This window comes from Caretta caretta, chromosome 10, assembly GCF_965140235.1.
Source record: "Caretta caretta isolate rCarCar2 chromosome 10, rCarCar1.hap1, whole genome shotgun sequence".
Classification (NCBI taxonomy): domain Eukaryota; kingdom Metazoa; phylum Chordata; order Testudines; family Cheloniidae; genus Caretta; species Caretta caretta.
Window position 1 is genome coordinate 64,046,295 of NC_134215.1, and position 20,927 is coordinate 64,067,221.

Here is a 20,927-nt window from a genome sequence, read left to right on the forward strand (position 1 = left end):
AAGATGTAAGACCAAAAGTTGGCCATTGCTAGCATGCTAGTAGTCTCAGTCATTCACACTGAGTAATAGTTCACATCATTAAAGCATATATCTTTCAGGATTTACCTATTACTGACATGTAACTAAACAAGAACCTTTAAGCACTTAAATCAGGATTTAGGCTGTAGCTCACTTTTGGGAAGGTATATAGTACTGCTTGTTATTAAGGCATGGTAAGAGGAATCTTGTACCATCTAGAGATTAAAAATGTGTATTTAGGGCATCAATCTGCAAATAAAGCCTTCTAGTAGCAAGTAAAATAAGAAAGATTATGATATATTCATGATTCATGGCATGAGCCAGATGCATTATGAATGATCAATGAACATTATCATCAGAACAATGTCATACTCTTACAATTATGTTGCATCATAAATGCAAAGATAATTGCATTGTATTTAATGAAATACAAAAGCTTCATTTAAATAATAAAGTTAAGGTTGTGATTCAAACTGACAAAACCTTCAATATTCGAGAGACAAGGTGGATAACTTTTATTGGACCAACTTCTGTTGGTGAGAGAGACAAGCTTTTGAGTTTACACAGATCTCTTCTTCACATCACTGTTTATGCTCAAAAGCTTGTCTCTCTCACCAACAGAAGTTGGTCCAATAAAAGATATTACCTCACCCACCTTGTCTCTCTAACACCCTGGGAACAACATGGCTACAACAATATTGTGTAAAACTTTGAATACTCAGGTAGGCTGACATGATTTCATCCTTAACCCCTTTGTTGCTGCCGGAACATAAACATGTTTGGTAACACTTTTCTTATGGACCATCAGGACATGCCTAGTGATAACACTGGACAAGTTCTTTTGCCACAGGGAAGTGAGGGACCACAGTATATAGACATCTGTTCTTCCCATCACATTTTGAGGTCATCTTATTGATTTCAAAGTATGCTGACAACACTGCCAAGTAGTAAGATGCTATTTCAATAGCCATTCAGAGAGAAGGGTGATATATATGCACACACTTAGTTATTCACTGTATAAGTGGACAAGCCTACCAGGGAGTTAAAATGCCATGATTACGGATAAGATTTTTTCATGGATATTTTTAGTAAAAGTCACTGACAGGTCGCTGGCAATAAACAAATTCATGGAAGCCTGTGACCTGTCTGTGACATTTACTAAATATAACCGGGGGTAGGGGGCCGACTTCCAGGGTAGACTGAAGCCCGAGCTCTGCTGCTCGGGGAAGGGAGGTTCCATTCCCCGCCGTAGCAGCTGACAGTTCTAGGCCCCGCTGCCCTGAGGCACGCAGCTGAAGCTGAAGAAGTCACTGTAGCCCACAAAAGCTTATGCTCTAATAAATTTGTTAGTTTCTAAGGTGCCACAAGTACTCCTGTTCTTTTAGAAGATGCAGAGGGGTTGGGATGAAGACAGCCATGCAGGAAATTCTGCCCTCACTGAAGCCAATAGCAAAAATTCCATGGACTTCAATAGGGCCAGGATTTCATCTCACAGGTCTGTCCCCTCCTCACCAGCTACTATAGCTGGTCCCATACTGTGGTGAGACCAGCCTGCTTCTTACAGCTCGGTCACACTCTGGCACACACCAGCTCTGGTTATGTCTGGCAAGGTGAACTCAAGGCACCCTAGCTCTGAATTTTCCCCAGACCATGAGCTCTGCAATGTCCAGACCTTTCCTGGACCATACTGAGGTATAAGAAGATTCATTTGGTCCTCTAAAAAGACAAATGGCACAGCTTATCACTTTAACTGGAGTTAACAATCACTTTAAGTCAGGCACAGCACGGGCTTGGTTTAGGGTGAAAGTAAAACAAGTTTTATTAACAAAAGAATATAGTGATAGTGAATATAGTGATAAGTGAGTTCAAGTATAAGGGATAGTCAGAAATAGTTACAAGCAGATAAAAGTGAAAAATGCTTCCTAGAGACTAAGTTGGGGTGGTCAGTCCAGCTGAAACTCACTGTCAGATGCACTGAGACGCTGTAAGGGTCACACAAACATCTACCCTTCCTATGTACTCCTGAAGGCACTGTGCTTCCCTCGTCCTACGTATCCTAGAATTAGTCTGGATAAGTACTCCAGTCTATATACCGAAGACAGTGTGGGGAGGGATTTGTGGTGACAGGGAGTACACCACTTGGAACTACAGGAGGTGGAAGCATATCCTTGTTTTGGAAGCTCTGAATGTGCTCATATACTATGGGAAAAAAATGTTAAATAACAGCTAACTATTCTCTCATTTACTGGTTTCTTGACAAAGCCAGCCATTTAAAAAGGTCAAATCTTCTGCTTCAGTTGATTGAAAACTGCTGACTGCTGTATTCATAGTGCTCGACAGGGAGATAATGATGTCACTCTTCAAAATATTACATACATATATGCCTTTTGGGGGGCAGGTTTTGCAGGAGTCATGGCCTTAGAAAGTTTCTAGATACTGTATGTGATGCCTGGTATCTACAGTAAATATTAGTCTCCTTATCTTATATAATATTCTGTGCTGTTCGTTTCAATAAGAATATAATATAACCTAAATTTTCAGAAACAGTTTAAAGAAAACCAAATCCTTCAAGATATACAGTAATAACTAGAATTTGCTTCAATATCTTTTCTCATTTTCAATAATACTGATGCCGGAAAATGAAATTCTAAGCACAGAAGCCAACCCCATTCCTCTGCTATGGGATACATATAACTCTTATTGACTTCAGTGGGTATCCCATGATAAGGAAATACTAGGGGTTCCAATTCTTCTCTCAGCTGTAGTGGTGTAAATTGGAATAACCCCACTGAAGTTAATGGCATGCCTCAGATTTGTGCTGATGTAATTCGGAGCAGCATTTGGCCCACTAAGTTATCTTAAATATAGCTGGAGTTTAACCCTACTCCTAAATTTCAACTTAAAATGTGTTATATCACTATTCTCCATATAAATGTTAGACTCAATATGGGGGTATAGTGAGAAAGAAACTTATTTACTAAATGTTCCCTAATCACCAGAAAATAAAAGTCTTTAAAGATGAGCAAGGAGTTCTGTTATGGGCTGATGTCATATGGTGAGTCACCAGTCTAATAATCCCCGGCAATCAGAGAGGAGCAGAACGCAGTCTCAGTTAATTAAAAGACAGAAGGATAACTGGGCCACTGTCATTGGCATCGCTGCAGTATGTTAGATTGTCTAAAAGTCTCCAATAAACGCTACATGAAAACACTTGACCCTTTGTTATTATTAAAATTTATTAGATTTTCAGCATATCAGTGGCTGAATTATAAAGAGCAGTTATAATCATAATAGTGCCCAGTGTGGAGATAATATTGCTATCTATAGAGTACAGAGAGCGTTAAGAAAGCTTTCAATAATAAAGCACTTGACCCTTTTAGCCCTACATTTTCTCAAAGTTTATAATTCTAACATTAACAAGAGCATTGTCATCACCAAGAACATTTTATTTCTAGGTAATTTTAGTTTGGTTAAGACGGTAGTCATAAAATATTAGATAATGAAAGATTTCTTTCCTAGAAATGCACTTTAATCAAGTGTGATTTACATATCTCTTAATATGCAGTTTCTGTTAGAAAAATGTCCTGAAATTTACAACGGGTGATTCAAGGTAAATTGTCTATGGCAGGGAGAGATAAGAGATTTGAAAAAGTCAATACCTCAACTGTGCATCCCACAACAACATTTTGAGCAAAAATAGGCAGGTATTCAAAAAACTGATAAGGATTAGAACTGTGTTATGGAATAGGGGCAACAGCCATGTACGTTGTGGAGCTCCAAGAGGATCACATTTTGTAGGAAGAAGCTCTTGAGAGATTAAACATGAGCTTTAAGGTTAAAATTATACCTAAAGACACAGCACTCTTTTGGGGATATAGTCAAAGTATACGAATGTACTAATGGGAAGGCTGATGACTGAACAGACAATTAACAATGGAAAACTATGAAAAGTTTCAGTATATTGAACGGGTATGTTGGGTTGTGTGACTCCTGAAATTACTTATTTACTGGTAGCACCCAATATGTCCCAGGAGCTTTCCAATCATTCCAGAATGTCAGTCTCTGTTCCAGGGAGCTCACAATCTAATACCCTGATCCTTCAATGTACAATCACCAGATGATTGCTCCACCCACACAGATCCTCACTGACTTCTGTGGGACTTCATGCGGGGACAGCATTTCACCCATGCATTATACATTTCAGGACTGCGCCCAAGCACAGAAAAATGTAGCGATTAGGAGAAAGGGAACAGAAACAACCACAGATCATTTCTGTGCAGTTTATATGCAAGTTAACGCAATTTGCTGTAGGCAGTATGGCAGAAGTGGGTCCTTAATGGAGACTTAATTGTGGACATGTTGTGAGTCTATTAAAATATATTAATTTCAGATGAATGAGAAGATGGAGGAATGTAATGAAATATGTTTTGCCTTTCTGAAGCTATACAACTAAATGAAAACATACGTTTTTAAATCAGTAATATAGGTCACATGTAATATATCTTCCTTGTAAACGATTGCAGTAAAAATCTGTGTTGTTACTGCTATTTATTATTTCTGTTGTGCTAATGCCCAAAGGCCCCAATCAGAATATCTGTTCATTTTCTCAGTCATTATCCATTTCTCACTAAACCCTCCTGCTTTGAAGATCTAAAATATATAAAACCAAGAAAGAAGAAAAGAGAAAGAAGAAGGGTTTCAACTGAGTACTTTCCACTAATAGTAAAATATTCATGATTTGTCTGGGAACTGCCTTATCTTTACAAGCCTTCAGTAACATGGGAGTGAAGGATATTTGGCAGCCGTTCCCCCCACAGGAGGCAAGCCTCACTTCTGAACAGTGCCCCAGATTCACAAGAGGAACTTGTCTCCTGTGGAACTGAGGAGTTGCACAGAAGCAGGGCTTCACTTCAGCAAGTGCACCATCCCCCCGGGTAAGCTGTAAGAGGTTGTTCCCTCTCACCTTGTGAGTTTGGTGCTTGTGACCAACAACCCTCAATCTCTGCGAATCTTAGGAGGTTGGGTCTGAGCCTCCTGAAACCACCTTTGGTTTGTGGGTGCATCTTACACACACACACGTTCAAATATTGGCATGTCCCCGTCACTCCCAAAACATAGATGGATGTCTCTTCCCTTTCCTTTGAATTCAGGGTGTCCAATGTTGCTATGAGCATAGCTTGTGTGATGTGCTAGTGCAGGATAATCAGCTCCTGGCCACGTCTATAGAGAAAGAGTTTATCAAACAGCTGCAGAAATACAGTTTCTTCTTTAACTTTATTCTTATACAACAAACAGCACAATGATTGTGTCTATCAGCTTGGCTTGCCTTATGGTAGCATAGTAAATCCATGGCCAGGGAAGGAAAGTTGCACTTGCTGAATTTAGTACTGAGGGTCTTGGGAGCTCACAGTGATTTACAAACACTATAGAAACTAGTTTGTATTTAGGAGGGAAGTGATGAGACATCGGAGGGTGAATGCAGGTGCCATTTTACACCAGTTAATGACACGTCACTTTCCATTGCTACAACCAGAGTAGTGTGTCCAATATGTCTCTCTTTCATTTAAAAAAGAAAAGAAAAGATCATGCTGGCTAGATTTCTCTTCCTCCCGCCACCCCCTGTATTTTGTTTTAGTAACATAGTGTATTGTATATTTTGATTCTTGACCATGAGGAATCACTGCAGCAAGCTTTAAATGATCTATGAAATGCAAAATTCCTGCTTGGTGCATAGATCACAAAAGAGTGTATGAATGCACACAGACAGTGCCAAGCAGTCATTGCTAGCTTGTGCCATTGGCTCCATAGTATTAAAGGAAAGCTTCAGAAAACCAGCAAGACGTGTGTGTGCGAGAGAGAGAGAGAGAGCGCATTTAGCTGATAGCCATTCTAGGAAATCCTAGAGTGTGAGATCCCCAGGCCAGAGCAGTTTCTGAGGGAAATAGACCCTTGTTGAGCTGTCCCCACCCCTAATTTTCACTAACTCTATCACTACATCCTCATCCTCCCACCAACAGTCATCACCTCCTCCTTCACAAGGCTTATTTGCATAAAGGCTGTTATGGGGAATTTCTGTGGTGATGTCACAAGATCTCAAGGGTCCCCTTTTGTAAAGTTGCAGCCATAGCTGCTCAGACACTGCTGAGTTCAGAGTTGTTGGGACCTTTTATAAGCCATTCCCAGAGAAGTGGATATAAGAACCTACTGTCCCACATGGTCTGGGGAGAAAAGGGCCTGGTGCCCATAGTCCTGAGATTTGGAGATCCAAGGGCAGGAAGACAGGCTAAACCAACTGCTCTCTGTGGTTAAACATTCTTTTTTTTATTTAAGTGAAGAATATTTTATCCACTGTGAGCTCCCTTTAACACAAGTGGTCATCCCTTCTATGGAGACCTGTGAATCAGATCATCAATCTGTAATACCTCTTTATAAATCATTCACAAAATATGCACTGTGGTTCATTCCTTTCCTTATGGAGAACATTATGAGAGAATATGAAATAAATGGATTTTTAATAGTGTCTGATAGCAGGAGCATTGTCTCTTCATAAGAGAAAGTAGTACCAAAATAAACCTCTACTGTCTCTGTGTTAATTAAAGTGGCCTACCTCCTTCGTCTCTACATCCCCTCCACCTGCTAAACTGATAATTGGCTGCTGTGAGCTGAAAATGAAATTGGAAGATAGAGAATGTCAGGGGAAGAGTGGATGGAGGAGTGTGTGTGTGTCTGTACACGTATCATCTATATTTAGGGTTGCCAATTTTCTGAATGCAGAAAACCGAACACCCCTTTCCTTTCCTCCTGCCCAAGGCCCCACCCCTTCTCTGAGGCTCCGCCCCTGCTCACTCCATTCCCCCTCCTTCCATTGCTTGCTCTCCCCCACTCTTGTTCCCTTGCTCATTTTCACCAGGCTGGGCAGGGAGTTGGGTTGCGGGAGGGAGTGAGGGCTCTGGGTCAGGGTGCGGGCTGTGGAGTGGGACCAGAAATGAGGGGTTTGGAATGTGTCGGGGGATCCAGGATGGGGCAGGGAAATAGGGTGTGGGAGGGGGTATGGGCTCGGAGATGGGGGTGCAGGCTCCGCTGTGGGACCAGATATGAGGGGTTCAGGGTGTGGGGGAGGCTCTGGGTTGGGGTTCGGGGGGATGAGGGCTCCGGCTGGGGTGCGGGCTGACCTGGGGCTGGGAGTGAGGGGTGCTGAGTGTGGGCTCCGGGCTAGAACTGAGGGTTTCGGAGTGCAGGAAGGGGTGTGGGCTTTGGGAGGGAGTTTGGGTGCAGGAGGGAGCTCAGGGCTGGGGCAGGGGGTTGGGGTGCGGGTGGGAATTCAAGGTGCAGGCTCCAGGCGGTCTTACCTCAGGAGGCTCCCGGAAGCAGTCGGCCTTTCTCTCTGGCTCCTAGGCAGAGGTGTGGCCAGGCAGCTCTGCGCGTTCCCCTTGTCCGCAGGTGCTACCCATGCAGCTGCCATTGGCCATGGTTCCCAGCCAATGGGAACTGCAGAGCCCATGCTCGGGCGGGGACAGCGAGCAGAGCCCCCATGGCCATACCTCTGCCTAGGAGCCAGAGGGAAATGCCAGCTGCTTCCAGGAGCTGTGCAGAGCCAAGGCAAGCAGGGAGCCCTGCCTTAGCCCCACTGCATTGCCACCTGGACATTTATTGGTCCAGTCAGCAGTGCTGACCAGAGCTGCCAAGATCCCTTTTCGACCGGGAGTTCTGGTCGAAAACTGGATGCCTGGCAACCCTATCTATATTCTCTTTCCTCTTTTGGTTTCATTGTGCAGTATTATGTCCCCTTGGGGTTTCTGGTCCAGTTAGAATCAGGAATTTCCACAAGACAGCCAAAAAACTAACAGTTCAGTCATTATTTGATCTATTGTTGTTTTCATCCAAGGATTTCAAAACCCTAACCTCACCATGTTTTCAGCCCAGATATATTTGGATGATTCAGACTAAGTTCAGATAATCATCCAAAAGTTTGAGTGCTAATCTGAACCTCAACCTACATATCTTTTCAGCTTTACCCATTACTGCACAAGATTGGTATATGAGCTATTCTTGTGACCATAATTTCCGCTTCATTTGTCTGCAAAATTAATATCCTACTGGTTGTAATTTTGTAGGCAAATTTGATATCTGTTTACCTGATTTGCAGAGACAGTAAAGTAACTAACTGTCTAAGTGACAATAAAATGCACCCACACATATTTGTCTCTATGGTTATCTGAAAAATGTAGACAAAAAACCAAAGGCTGAGGCCCTTTTGAAAATCAGGGCCTATATATCTCCTTTGTAAAAGGTCAGACCACTTGTTCCTGATTCTGAACTCCTGAGTGTGTTACAGTCATTTAAACTGAGGTGAATTCAAATCATGATTCTATACAGTCATTCCGTAATAGCAGAGTGAGCAGCGGTCACTCTATTGCTCCGGTATCCATCAGATACAAGGATTATTTCCAAACATCAGTAATTTCACATAATATAACTAAAGTTAATAAGACAGAAAATTATCACAATTTCAGTGCCTCCCACTTTGAAAATAAACATCCCTGCTTTTTCTTGCCATATATCTAACAGCAAGAAAGCATTATCCTGTGACAATATTCTATCCATTGTTAGTATCTCTCCATTATTGCACATAGAATCTGTATTATTCTGTTGCTAGATGGCTGATTTCAGACTAATTTATATTTTTAGCACTATTTTCTTTTGAAATATTGAATTTTTGGCATTATCAGCTAGATCAGGATTCAAGAAAAGAAACATTACATTCCCCAAACACGATATACGATACTTGCTTCTTGATGTGCTCTCTAAATAGCCTAAGATAGTATTTTAAGTCCTAACACAATTCCATGTTCACAGACTTAAGGGCCGATCCAAAGTCCATTAAAGTCAATGGGAATCTTTCCATAGAATAGATTGGGTTTTGAATCAGGCCCTTAGTACTTCTGAAATATATTACAGTGATTAAAGACATCCTCAAAGGGTAATTACTTTAGAGAGGTAGCACAGTAATTGAAGGTTGAATGAAAAAACATATGCAGTTATCAATAGAGCTGGCTGAACATTTATAATTTATTATAATGAAGGTCTGCATACTCCCCAAGAAGCTAGACCTACATTCTGCCATACTGTGATGCAGCAGACTGAAAAGTCTGCAGCAGCCTCAGTCATTCATGTTAACATATGGAGCTTTTTTTAAATGAATTAAATACGAAAATGCATGGTTCAATCAGTGCATTAGTCCCTGAGATATTTCGTGTGTCGTTAAATGTTTTAAGCTCCTGTGTTTCCAGTTTCAATGCAGAGCAGATATTTGTTTTGACAAGGAATGACTGCATCATAGAAGTTGTCTGGGGCAGAGAGAGGTTTTGGGAGCTGGGCAGTGGGTAGCTGGGGCTTTCTATCCATGAAGAGGAATGGGAAGCAATTTGAGGGGAATAAGGACAGGAGCTAGATGTTTCTGCTACAATGATCAGCACTGAATTGTTAGGGGCGTTGATAGTCGCAATGTTATTTTTAAATTTCAGAGTTAACAACCTTTTGAGGCAAGTGAGCTACTTCCCAGAGCTATTGTTTTGAGCAGTCTGCAGACTCAGGAAGCCAACACTGCATTGGTTTACATTCAATCCATGTTTTCGATGTTATCATCACAGCCATGAGAGCTGGAGATAGATACAGATATATGAAATGAAAGGGTAGATTTTGGAGAACAGTTCTGTGGTAAGGAATGGATTGTGCAGCAAGTTCCAACACTGCTGAATCACACAATATATAGGGCCTTTGTTATCTTTATCATTATTATTACCATAATAGCCCTCCCAAATTATGCTGAGTCCTCCACAGTAAACATAGGAGATATGGCCCCTACTGTGATCTCAGAGTTTCCAGCTGTATGCAACAGGAGGATGATGAGATTTGTTATCCCATACCAACTGCTCAAAAAAACAACCTCATGAGAAGAAAAGGAGTAAATGTTATAATTACAGATGGGGAACAACCCAAACAATTTTTCCAATCCCCCCCACTGGGCTTTTGGGGCTTTGGATGAACTGAGATCCAGATCTGAACCACCTTTGTTGTCAGAAATGAACAGTATGAACTCTCTGAATGGCACAAATAATCAGATCTATATTTCTGCAATGATTTCTCAGGCAAAATGAAAAACATGTCTGTAATAATTAAACCAAATTCAACTTAGAAGGAATAAGTGGAGGACCTCAAAGATCGAACGACACTGAAAATAATCTCAAAATGAATGTAAGGGCAATTATTTAAACCGAAGTAACAAACTGGTAAATTTCCAGTTTTGTATGATGATAGGGAAGTATAGTTTTAGAAAAAACTAACAGTTCAGTCATTATTTGATCTATTGTTGTTTTCATCCAAGGATTTCAAAACATTACTTAAATAATATGCAGAAAAGTACTATAAACTACTGCTAGAAAGTAATATTATACCCATGTTACAGAGGGGGACTGTGAGGTAGTAAATTGAATTATTGAAGTGCATGGTGGGTTGAGCAAGGAAAGTAATCCAGGATTCATGACTCCCAGCCTCTTACTTTAGCATCTAGAATAAATTGCCTTTGGAATTTGAGTGATTGTTTTACATTTATTAATTTAGCTCTTCAGATTTACTGCTCTCTGAATTTTATATGTATGCTGTGCACTACAGCTAAACTGCTTTTTCTGGAAAATCTCTTTTCTTCTTTTTTTCCAAAGATGGTCCTTTTCGTAATTCAAAATACCCTGCATATATTTTTCACGCTTACCTTTTTTTAAAAAAGAAAATTAAAGGTGAGATTACTCTCCTACATATTAATTTTTCATATCACCAACTAGCAGAAAAAAATGTGTCATCAAGTTTTTCCCCCTTTAAGCACTTTTGTGTTTGGATCTTTGCATAAAATCAAATAGCAGAGATAATAAAATTAGGATGGAAGCATGTTCAACCCAGCCTACCCTAATGCAATTAATAATTAAGATCAAATGGCTTGTAAAATACCTAGCAATATGATTAAAATGCTATGGAAAGGTTGCTGTAAGAATAATTGCTTTTCGTTTAATATAACCAAAAAACAAATCTGTGCTTCAATATCTGTTGTGTTGTATGTTTTCTGTTTTTAAAATTAATATGACATAAGCCATTCTTTATGCTAATGTTATAGCTCCTTGGTCGAGTTTAGCACCATTATCTTCTTTAATGAATAATTCATTCCCTGTTGAAAACTTAACTATATCATTTTTACAGTGTGTAAATGAAACTTTGAAGTGCAATTTAACTTTAAAGAACTTCAGATTGTAGAGAATTCCCATAAACCACCAAAAAAAGTGCTGTGCTGGTAATACTGCCTCATACGGAAGTGTAATCACTTTATGGTAAGTATGTGTGAGATTTTTAATTTTGCTTCTCATTTTAAAAAAATCTTGGAGAGAATCCTTGCCATGATTCTTCTTTTAACTGATGTAATTTGTTAATACAACAAGGCATAGCTTCCTAGTGCCTGTCTTTAGCAGGTGGGCTCGGTGTTGGTAACGCATAGGAGAAGGCTGTGGAGTGGGAACAAAACCCTTTCACAGCAGTGGACTCCAGTCTTGTTGCTAGAAAGCCTTTGCCATTCAAGCACAGACTTATATTTAGGTGGAGGGAGAGGGAAAGGGAAGAAAGGACCCATACAGTTGTAAGAGCATCTGACCACACCCAACCCAGATCTCTCCTTTCCTCCCCTTCATTCTTTCAGAGCCATGTTAGGAGCTCAGCATCACACTGGGGTTACTTAGTGGTCTTTTTGTTATAACTATGTTGCTGTATATAAACAGGATCCCATATACTTTATGATTGCATCTTACTTCCCTCTCTACTGCAGACTTGCGCTCTTCAATCTAAGCTTTCACTTTTTTTTCAAAAAAGTAAGTTTATGGGTTTCATCACAGTTTCATCAGTGTTATACTGCTGTAATAGAATGCAGAATGGGACCCAATAGCTCTAAGGGGGGGTGAACTTACCCATTCATCTCAATGTTAACTCTGAAACCTAGATTCAATAAGTTAAAAGTCAATGTTGCTAATTGTTTCACAGCTGATCATTTTAGGCTCAACATTTAGTTTGTTCATCCCAATCTCCCAGATGCCTGAATATGGGGTGTGTGTGTGTGTGTGTGTGTGTGTGTGTGTGTACTTCTATTTTTTTTATTTAATTAACTTCTTCTATCATCTGCTTCATTACATATACACAGGCCTCCATACATTCTGCAATCTGTGGGCATATAATTTGCTACAGAATGGAATGGAGAATCAGACCCAGTTTTTCTAGGATGTTAGATGACTCAGCATGTATTATTTAAGGGGGTCAGATAACTGGAATATATCTATACCTGTATAAATATTCCAGTTACCCGACCCTTTGCCTGATACTTATTGAGACCCCCTTGTGGTGAGACCTTATTGATTTCAATAACATAGCAGAATGCACTGCATGTGTCCAACAGATCAAATAAATGCCTTTCTTCATGAGAATTCTAAGACAGTGGAGTGTTTAGATGAAGACATTTCCACGCAATAATTTTTGTGCTAAGCCATGCTTATTTTGAAAATTTCCTGATAAGACTAAACCTTCTCCCTCAAGGCTGGAGACATATCATTGTGTAAGTTGTTTTGTCTCCCCGTGGCAATAATAGCTACCGGTGATGGTGGGAGCTGTGAGTTTTCCCTTGTCCCCAGGGTGCGCATTATCATCTTGATTTGGATCATATCCTCACAAAATATTTTCATTTGAGCCATTTTAAGGCACACAGCTTTGAGGGTTTATAGAAACCCACTTGGTAAATGTTTTCTCTTTTCCCACTTCCTTCCAAGCTCCCTCAGTTTGCAAGCCAAAGGACCCTGAGGAGTACTCATTTAAAGCCAACCGTGAAATCTACCAGAAAAATAAACAGTGTACTTAATTTTTTTCCTGAGATAATCTCTTTCTGGAACTGGTGTGATTCTCAGATAAAACAAATGAATCTCCAAATACCTGCTAGTCGATTTCGTGCAGCTTCCCATGGCAGAGAGTTCCTCAGGTACTCTTCTACCAGTGCTTTAAATAACACAGATACACAGACCTGCTCCTGTCAGCTGTGGAGGAATTGATGGGACACATCATCAATTTCAATACCAGACTTATCTCAGCTGATCACGAATCTGCAGTTAATTTTACTGTATGTTCTTGAACTTCTGATTACAGAACTGATGACTTCTGAAGCTGAGTTTATAGAAATGTTATAGAACTGACATTATTTCTACCTGTTTCCTCTGAAATTTTCTGTTGGATCCCATACTTGGAGTCTTAGCTGCACATTTTAAAGGCCAGTGGTCTTGGCTGCTTTTGAAATGCATATATAAAGTCAGTATAAAGTTTAAGGTGTCCATTTACACAAGGGGTCAGGGCATAAGAAATTGTAGAGGATAGAATAGAAACAGGTAAACCCAAGCAGGGAGGAGGGTCAGACTGGGGAGAGAAGTATGAATCATACCTCTTTGCATAATGTGTTGTCCTTTGCATAATGTGGCTGGCTGTGGGTGGAAAACGACATTTCTTCAAAGGAAAAATAACTCCTGCGGGTATTATAGGCTCTTTATAATGGCAATTCAGCAACCTCAACTTGTGGTCTGGATTTGTGATATTTTTATTTTATTTTTGTGGGATGCAATCATGGAAAGCTTTGCATTTATCCAGTTGCACATTACAAAGCATTTGAATGTTTTCCCTTTCGTTAATGTTAACAAAGCTTCTTGAATCAAATATATTTAAAATAGGAAAATCTTATGTTTTTCTAATGAGTTTACCTTGTACAAAACATTGAAATAATCACAATTAATCCCCTTCTTCAATCTAGGGTTCCAGTCCCTATGTCCCCTTTCTGTTGCTTTCTCTTTCTGACAATCAAAATCCTTTGAAGTCAAACACACACACAAAACCATTTTTACCTTGCATAACTCAAGCAGTGATCAGCAGCAGCCGCTATTATTACAGGAGATTAGCTTTGTCATTAAGGGACATAATCCCTACAATACTCCTATTCATCAGGTACCATTTAAATGAGGAAAAGTCTCTAGTCCTGGCAATTGTAAAATTGCATATTAAAACATTATACAGTATCCATGCAGACTGCATGAAACAATGATTAGCATGCTGCTCTCCCTTCCTTTTGACATTATTTATTTTAAGGACATTTCAGATGTTAAAGTAAAAAGTACAACCACAGTTTCAATAACCGTGTTTTCCATTTTATTGTTAGCCATTTCCTGGCTTCTAGGTTTCATTTAGCTATTTTTATTCATTTGGTCTATTGATCTTTCTCCCTGTTCTATAATGCATCTCAATATTTGTCTCAAATTCTAAAATATAAACCAAGCCTGATGGTAATTTGTGTTTTTCAAAAGGTAATTGGATTCCTTTAGTCTTTGCTTGTGGCATTGAAAAGATGCACACAAAAGGATAAAGGTAAAACTTTTCCTCTATCCCAAAGAACTCTGCTATAATGGTATAACCTGAGAATGAGACCCAGTTTTGTTTTTCTTTGGGGGGGCTACAGAAGACCAATAGTATTCAATGAGTATTCAAATAACATTTGCCTCATGGCAATACAGTTATTAAAATAGTTTAACTTGAGGCTGGTCCAGCATTTAATCAGCTAGGACTGTGTAAAATGATCACAACCAAAGTTGAAATCGTGCAAGATGTATTTGGGATGGGTGTGTATTTTTTATTCCAGATTCTAAACTAAGGTCAGGTTGGCAAAACTCCTGAGCAAACTTGGATCCAGGTTTGAATACGCCTGGAACAATGTATTGTTTTGCAGTGCAAACAGGCAAAATGTGCTGGTTTCAATTGAATTTCGCTCAATGTTTTTCTCCTGGAACCTGGAAACTCAAAGTGAAATGTGGGGAGAGATCTGAATCTCACATGCATTAAAATCAGAGAAAATGTTGGCATGAACTCCTGTGAAGGGAACCCACCATATTTCTCACAGCTCCATTAATTGTGGCACAAAGGGCATCCATGTGGATATGAGTCTGAGACTTGTGCTTGTTCCTCCTTTCTGGTGCCATCATGAAATGGAAGGCTAGAGCATGGCAGTGGCCTTGTGCTCAGCGCTGGCCATTTCAGGATGACAGTTCAGAGCACCGGAAGAAACTGTTTTCCATTCATCTCATATGGAGGGATGATCATCACAAAGCCGAGTCTTTGTGGCTGGAGAAAGTATAACTGAAAATTGAGGGTTGGGGGGGCCTTCCAGACTGAGAGAGGAACAGAGGAGTCTTCTCTGCTGTCACAAAAAAGATTGTGTAAGTTACAGTGTTGTCATTTTCCTAATATTTTCCCCCGTGCACTGGTGGTTTAATATTGGAATTTGAGTGAATGGTTTCCTTGATTTACGAGGAGAAAACTAATTGAAAAAAAAGTTGGCAAGGTTACTCAATAGACTGATGCATTCATCTGTTACACTCTGATGCAAGTGCTGGCACAGCCAGTTATATTATCATTTTGTTCTTTGTGTCAAACAGCCAGGTTTCAGATTCTGACCTCACTGGTGTTTGCTACTTGTAGAGAGTTATGTATGGCTTGTTGATTGAATTCAACAGCAGGGAAGGCAGCAGTGATCAGTTTTGTCCTAACTGAGTATCATTGCAGTCAACAGGAAATTCTATAAGAGGTTTCCAGGGATGATCTGCCAGCCAAAAGGCAAAGGCAGAACTAAATTATCATAGAAAATTGCAGCAAACCTAATTAAGCTGGGTTTGTGGCGGGAGAGATTGTTTTTAACCACATGAATGGCTATTATCTTCAGTCACTAAAGATGCTTAGAACATAGCCCATCCTAGCAAATCATGCAGCACCTTGCTAAAATCTATAAGGACACTCATTCATATGGCTCCATATGGTACAAGGTGTTTAATATTATCCTTAAAGCAGCAAGTTTCTGTGACGTTTGAAAAATGCACACATATGCTCATGGTGAGGACCAATATGGCTACAAACAATTTGTGAACAGTGTGGATGACACCGCAATCTGCTCTCTCAAATGGCAGTTTTGCTACATGGAAAAATCAGAGAAGCATTTCCTGAGCAAATGCAAAATGTAGAATATTGTTCCTAATGGGCCTGGAGTCTACAACCCACTGAGAATCACATATAACATTTATTACCATCACTCCCCTTTAGAAAGGAAAGCTAAGCAGTCACTAAAATCCAATAACATCTTGATCAAGCCAGCTGACAAAAGAGTGGATACTGTCATTCTAAACCAACAAGATTATATTAATGAAGCAGACTCAGATTTTCTTACAGAAAACAATTGACTGCACTGAAGATTATTATTATTTTATTAAACTACTGCCCAGAAACTCCAATCAAGATTAGGGCCCAGTGTTCTGCCCCAAAGAGCTTACAGAACACACTGCAAGGCCAACTCAGTTCTTAATAAACTGTCATCAGAGTTGCTCTCTGTTCCACTCCTCATGGCCATTATTCTCCCAAGAGACCACACAGTTGTATTGTCATCCTCCTTATACCCTTGTGGTGTTTTCTCCACATATTTATGGTAAGTCTAGGAAATTATAACTCTATAGCACCACCCTGTTGACACATTTCAGGGTGTCATTACCTGCATCAAACTCCCTGGATAGTGAAGTAACTAACAAAGATTGTGGCCCTGCTAATTGGGTAGGCTGGGTTGTGCTTAGTCCAGTACTCTTCAAAAGAGGGGTGGAGAAGGCAGGACTCCACCTTTATGACCAGCTTTATGACCTTGGACTGTTCTAACTTGTTTTGGTAGTAATGCCTCCCTCTCTCCCCCAACGTGCCACTGTGATGGCTGGTTTGCTGGAACATGTTCCCTATGCTGAAGGACAGGAAGGAGTACTGTATGGCTGGCTAGTCCAAGAATATACACCACTCTTATCACTAAAACAACCTTTACTGCCTTTTATTTAATTGTTAGGAAGAAAGCCTAAACTAGGGTGTAGCATGAAAGTCACAATTTAACTTTATTATAGATTTTGTGTGGTTTGGGGTGGTTTCATTTTGAGCATTCAGGAATTTGTCCAGGGCAAATATATATATATTTTTTTCCGTGGTAAACATGGATCTTTGAAATGAGAATACAAGATGTATCCATATTTTTTTCTCACATTTGGACAAAATACCAACCAAGTGTTGTGGGCCTAAATGCAAAGAAAATGTTTATAAAGTGGTAAATACACCTCCATAAAGGAGTTGAACTTAGCTCTCCTGTCATGCAATGAAAATCTTTTTCTGTCTTGTAGTTATGCAATTCACAGTTAAGAAATCAACATAGCCCTGTAAAATCTTCCAGCGTGTAAAGGAAGTTGGATTTTGGTCCAAAAGCTTTATAATAAAATTCACACAATATGTTGATCCAATAAAGGTATCACATTTTCTTTACCTTCTTCATAAATGTTCCCTCCTCTTTTTAATTACAAAAGCTACCATATTAGTACCTTCTTTCCTTCCTTGCCTTCAACTATTAACTCCTAGCATAGACCTATTGACCTACAGTATGCTAGTGAATGTTTTTGTAATGTAGTCTTGGAGTTTACAGCTCATATAGCAATTTTCTGCCCAATCTAGGGCCATATATTTTTCCTTTAAATCACCTGCAAGTTAAATTAATTATGGGTCAAAATCCTAGTTTTTGAACCTGTAGCAACTGTCTGATTAATTAACTCATGTGTGGGTGCAAACATCTAAATACTATCACTTGTGCCTGAAATTAACTGCACCTGCAATATTGGAGGAGAGAGTTGAAACTCCTTGTAAAATCTGAGCCCTAAAGATATGTGTTCAACATAGACTCACAGATACAGTAGCTGCCAGTAAATAGTCAACAGCTAGCAACAGACATCATCACACAATTATATTTTATAATTTATTTTCAAAGCATAGAGAGAAACTGTGTCATCTGAGATACAACTGTGTGGCAAATGCTGACATTTTAAGAGAACCCGCTAAAGAGGTAATCAGTGCACTTTCATATATGTCACTGAAGGTAGAATTTGACCCAGAATTATTATATGGAGTTATGACATGAAGGATGTCCTAGTCCTCTGATAAATTTCACCTATGCTGACATGTGCCCTATTTATAAAGACATTAGGTTAATTCCTCAGTTGGCATAAATGGTCAGAGCTGCATTGAAACAAGTTGACCTGTGCCCATTTACACCAATTGAGGATCTGTCCGTTTGTACATAATATACAGCTTGAGGAACCAAAATAAACAGGAAGTTAAAGTAGTAACTGTCCTAGTGTAACTTACTTTGTCTTCCAGGTTTTCAGCACTCATTTAGACTCCCTGATACACAGATAGAGTTGCTGTAAGTAGATCTGATGGAATTTGAATGAGTGTAAAGAAGTCTAACTTTTGCATCACCTTACACATCACTTCTGAATTAGATCCCCAAGCACAATAGAATCTCCTTGCTTCTCCCTGCAAAGGGACTTTTTGCCCACCTTAGGACCAATGGGCCCTGCTGCGTTTCTTAATGATCCTTGGGCTAATGTCAATTCTCAGCCTTAAGCTGGCTGGTCATGGGAGCTCAGCTGGTTGCTCAGTGTCTCCACCTAGTGGCCAGGTGAATAAATCCATATGCAGCCCCTATGAGCTGGAGAACATTAAAGACTAAAACGTGTCAAAAACCAACCAATTTTAAAAAGGAACAAATGTAACTATGTAAATGTGTGCATAATAACTATATTTACTAAGTAGTAGGACTATTGGCAGAATACAAGGGACTTATCAGGCCATATGTGAAACATGATTATGTCAGGTCAACTTATTACAGATAGAATATCAGGGAAATGCATAAAATAAAACAGATGGCAACCATAATGTTGCAAGAACCAAGGGACTTGGTTTTTATAAAAAGGCTAAAAAAAAAATCCCCATCTCTAACCTCTTTAGAGATGAGAGAGAAAGAGGTAACCCTATTGAGGTATATAAAATTCTGAAGAGACGTGAGAGGATAGATGCTACAGTCCCATTTGAATTTGTGTCAAATGCAAGAACAAGAGTCATGAACTAAAACTAAGAAAGGCTCAGTTCCTGAAGGAATGTAAGTAGAATGTCTCTGAGCAGAGAATAGTTATGCTTTATAAAGAACAGGCAGTGATATTAATTTCTACTATAAATACCTTTAAAAAGGAGTTAGGCAAATAGCTGGGGGAAAACATTGTGTATTGTGTGACTACAAGGTTAAAACAATGGAATGAATCTTAATGGATATTAAGATTGATTTTGTTTTCATAATTTCTATGCTGTTGTTATTTTTAGATAAACTATAATTCTGTTATGCAAGAACTGTTCCCACTAGGAGTCACTGACATACAGTGGTACATACATTGTGGAAAACAACATATAGTATATACGCAATCTGCTAAAAAGGTTATATATATATCTCATTAATATATATATATATACATGCGATTGTTGGATAGAGCCTGTACAGTATGTGTCTTTGAGTGTAAAATCATCTATATAGCATGCATTAACAGTAATCACTCACTTATTATAAAATAGCACTATGTAGTTTGTTACTGTTATTTTTACTTTCTAGGTACAGCTTATTTGATTGACAAAAAAGACAAAGAAAAAGAGCTATTTCCAGGTGAATGCAAATAGGGCTAGATTCTCTGCTGCATCCACCTTATGCTGGTCTGGGAGTTGGGTCTACTTCCCCGATTTTTTTTTTTATTTTTTTTTCTGCCCTGGCTCCAGCTATTCACAGCAGCCAGGGGGGGGCTGCTCTAGCTTTGGTAGGTGGTAATTGTCCTGAAGGAGAACTCCTGCTGCCAACTCCAATATAATCTGTGCTAGAATCTACCAGGGAGGGGAAGTGGAGGAGCCAGCAGAGGCTCCTCCAGCAGACCTCTACTGGGGACTCCCACTTGCTGGATATATGCCAAACTGGGAAATTACAGAGATTTCACCTTCATTCTTGAGCAGTGCAAAGGCAGCAAAGCAGACCAGAGAACTTGACTCGTATAGTGGAATCTGTGTTCAATTCATCATAACTTAGTACTTTCATAGTAAATGTCCATCAAGTTATTATGATGCAAATCTATTAAGGATATTAACATTTCCTAAGCCTGGCTATGCCTAATAAAAACACACTGCAAAGCAAGTTTTATTTCAGAATGCTGAGTGTCCAATTAATGATTAATTTGCACCAAATATCTCATTAATAGCCCAGATTGTTTTGCCAATGCTCTTGAGCAAATATAATTAGAAAATTTATCAAAAATTCCTTAACGTACTTAGGGCTGCAAAAGATAAAAGTGTGAAATTAATAACGTTTGCTACTTATTTCTGTACTCGTGTTTTGATGCACTACTTTATCTATTCCAGGGGTTCTCAAGCTTTTTTCTTTCTGAGGCCTCCCAACGTGCTATAAAAACTCTACAGCCTACCTGTGCCACAATAACTGTTTTCCTGCATATAAAAGCCAGAGCCAGGGTTAGGGGGTAGCAAGCAGGGCAATGGCCTGGGGCCCCATGCCACAGCGGTCCCCACAAAGCTAAGTCGCTCAGGCTTCAGCTTCAACCCTGGGTGGCAAGGCTTAGGGGCCCATGCTTCAGTCCTGGATAGTGGTGCTTCATCTTTCTGCCCCGGGCCCCAGTGAGTCTAATGCCAGCTCTGCTTGGAGGCCCCCCAAGGGGGCCCTGACCTCTGGTTGAGAACTGCTAATCTATTCTGTGTATATGGGGCCAAAGCTGTATTTCCCTGTGACCAGCATGCTCATATAGTGACATTCTCCTAGCACAATTTCCTTGTGTTCAGACTTCTCCTATGAGAATCAAACTTTGAGCCCAGTCTTAAAATTAAAGAAACTTAGCAAAACTCCCATTGAT

The 20,927-nt window shown here is 39.7% G+C and overlaps 1 long non-coding RNA gene across 1 annotated transcript in view; it reads right to left on the reverse strand.

Annotated features, from left to right (window-relative positions):
- Positions 1-20,927, reverse strand: part of LOC142073395 (uncharacterized) — a 138,276-nt gene that overhangs the window by 15,045 nt on the left and 102,304 nt on the right. Inside the window, exon 3 of the long non-coding RNA XR_012670244.1 lies at positions 13,030-13,130. This is a non-coding gene — a long non-coding RNA (uncharacterized LOC142073395). The remainder of the gene's footprint in view (positions 1-13,029; positions 13,131-20,927) is intronic.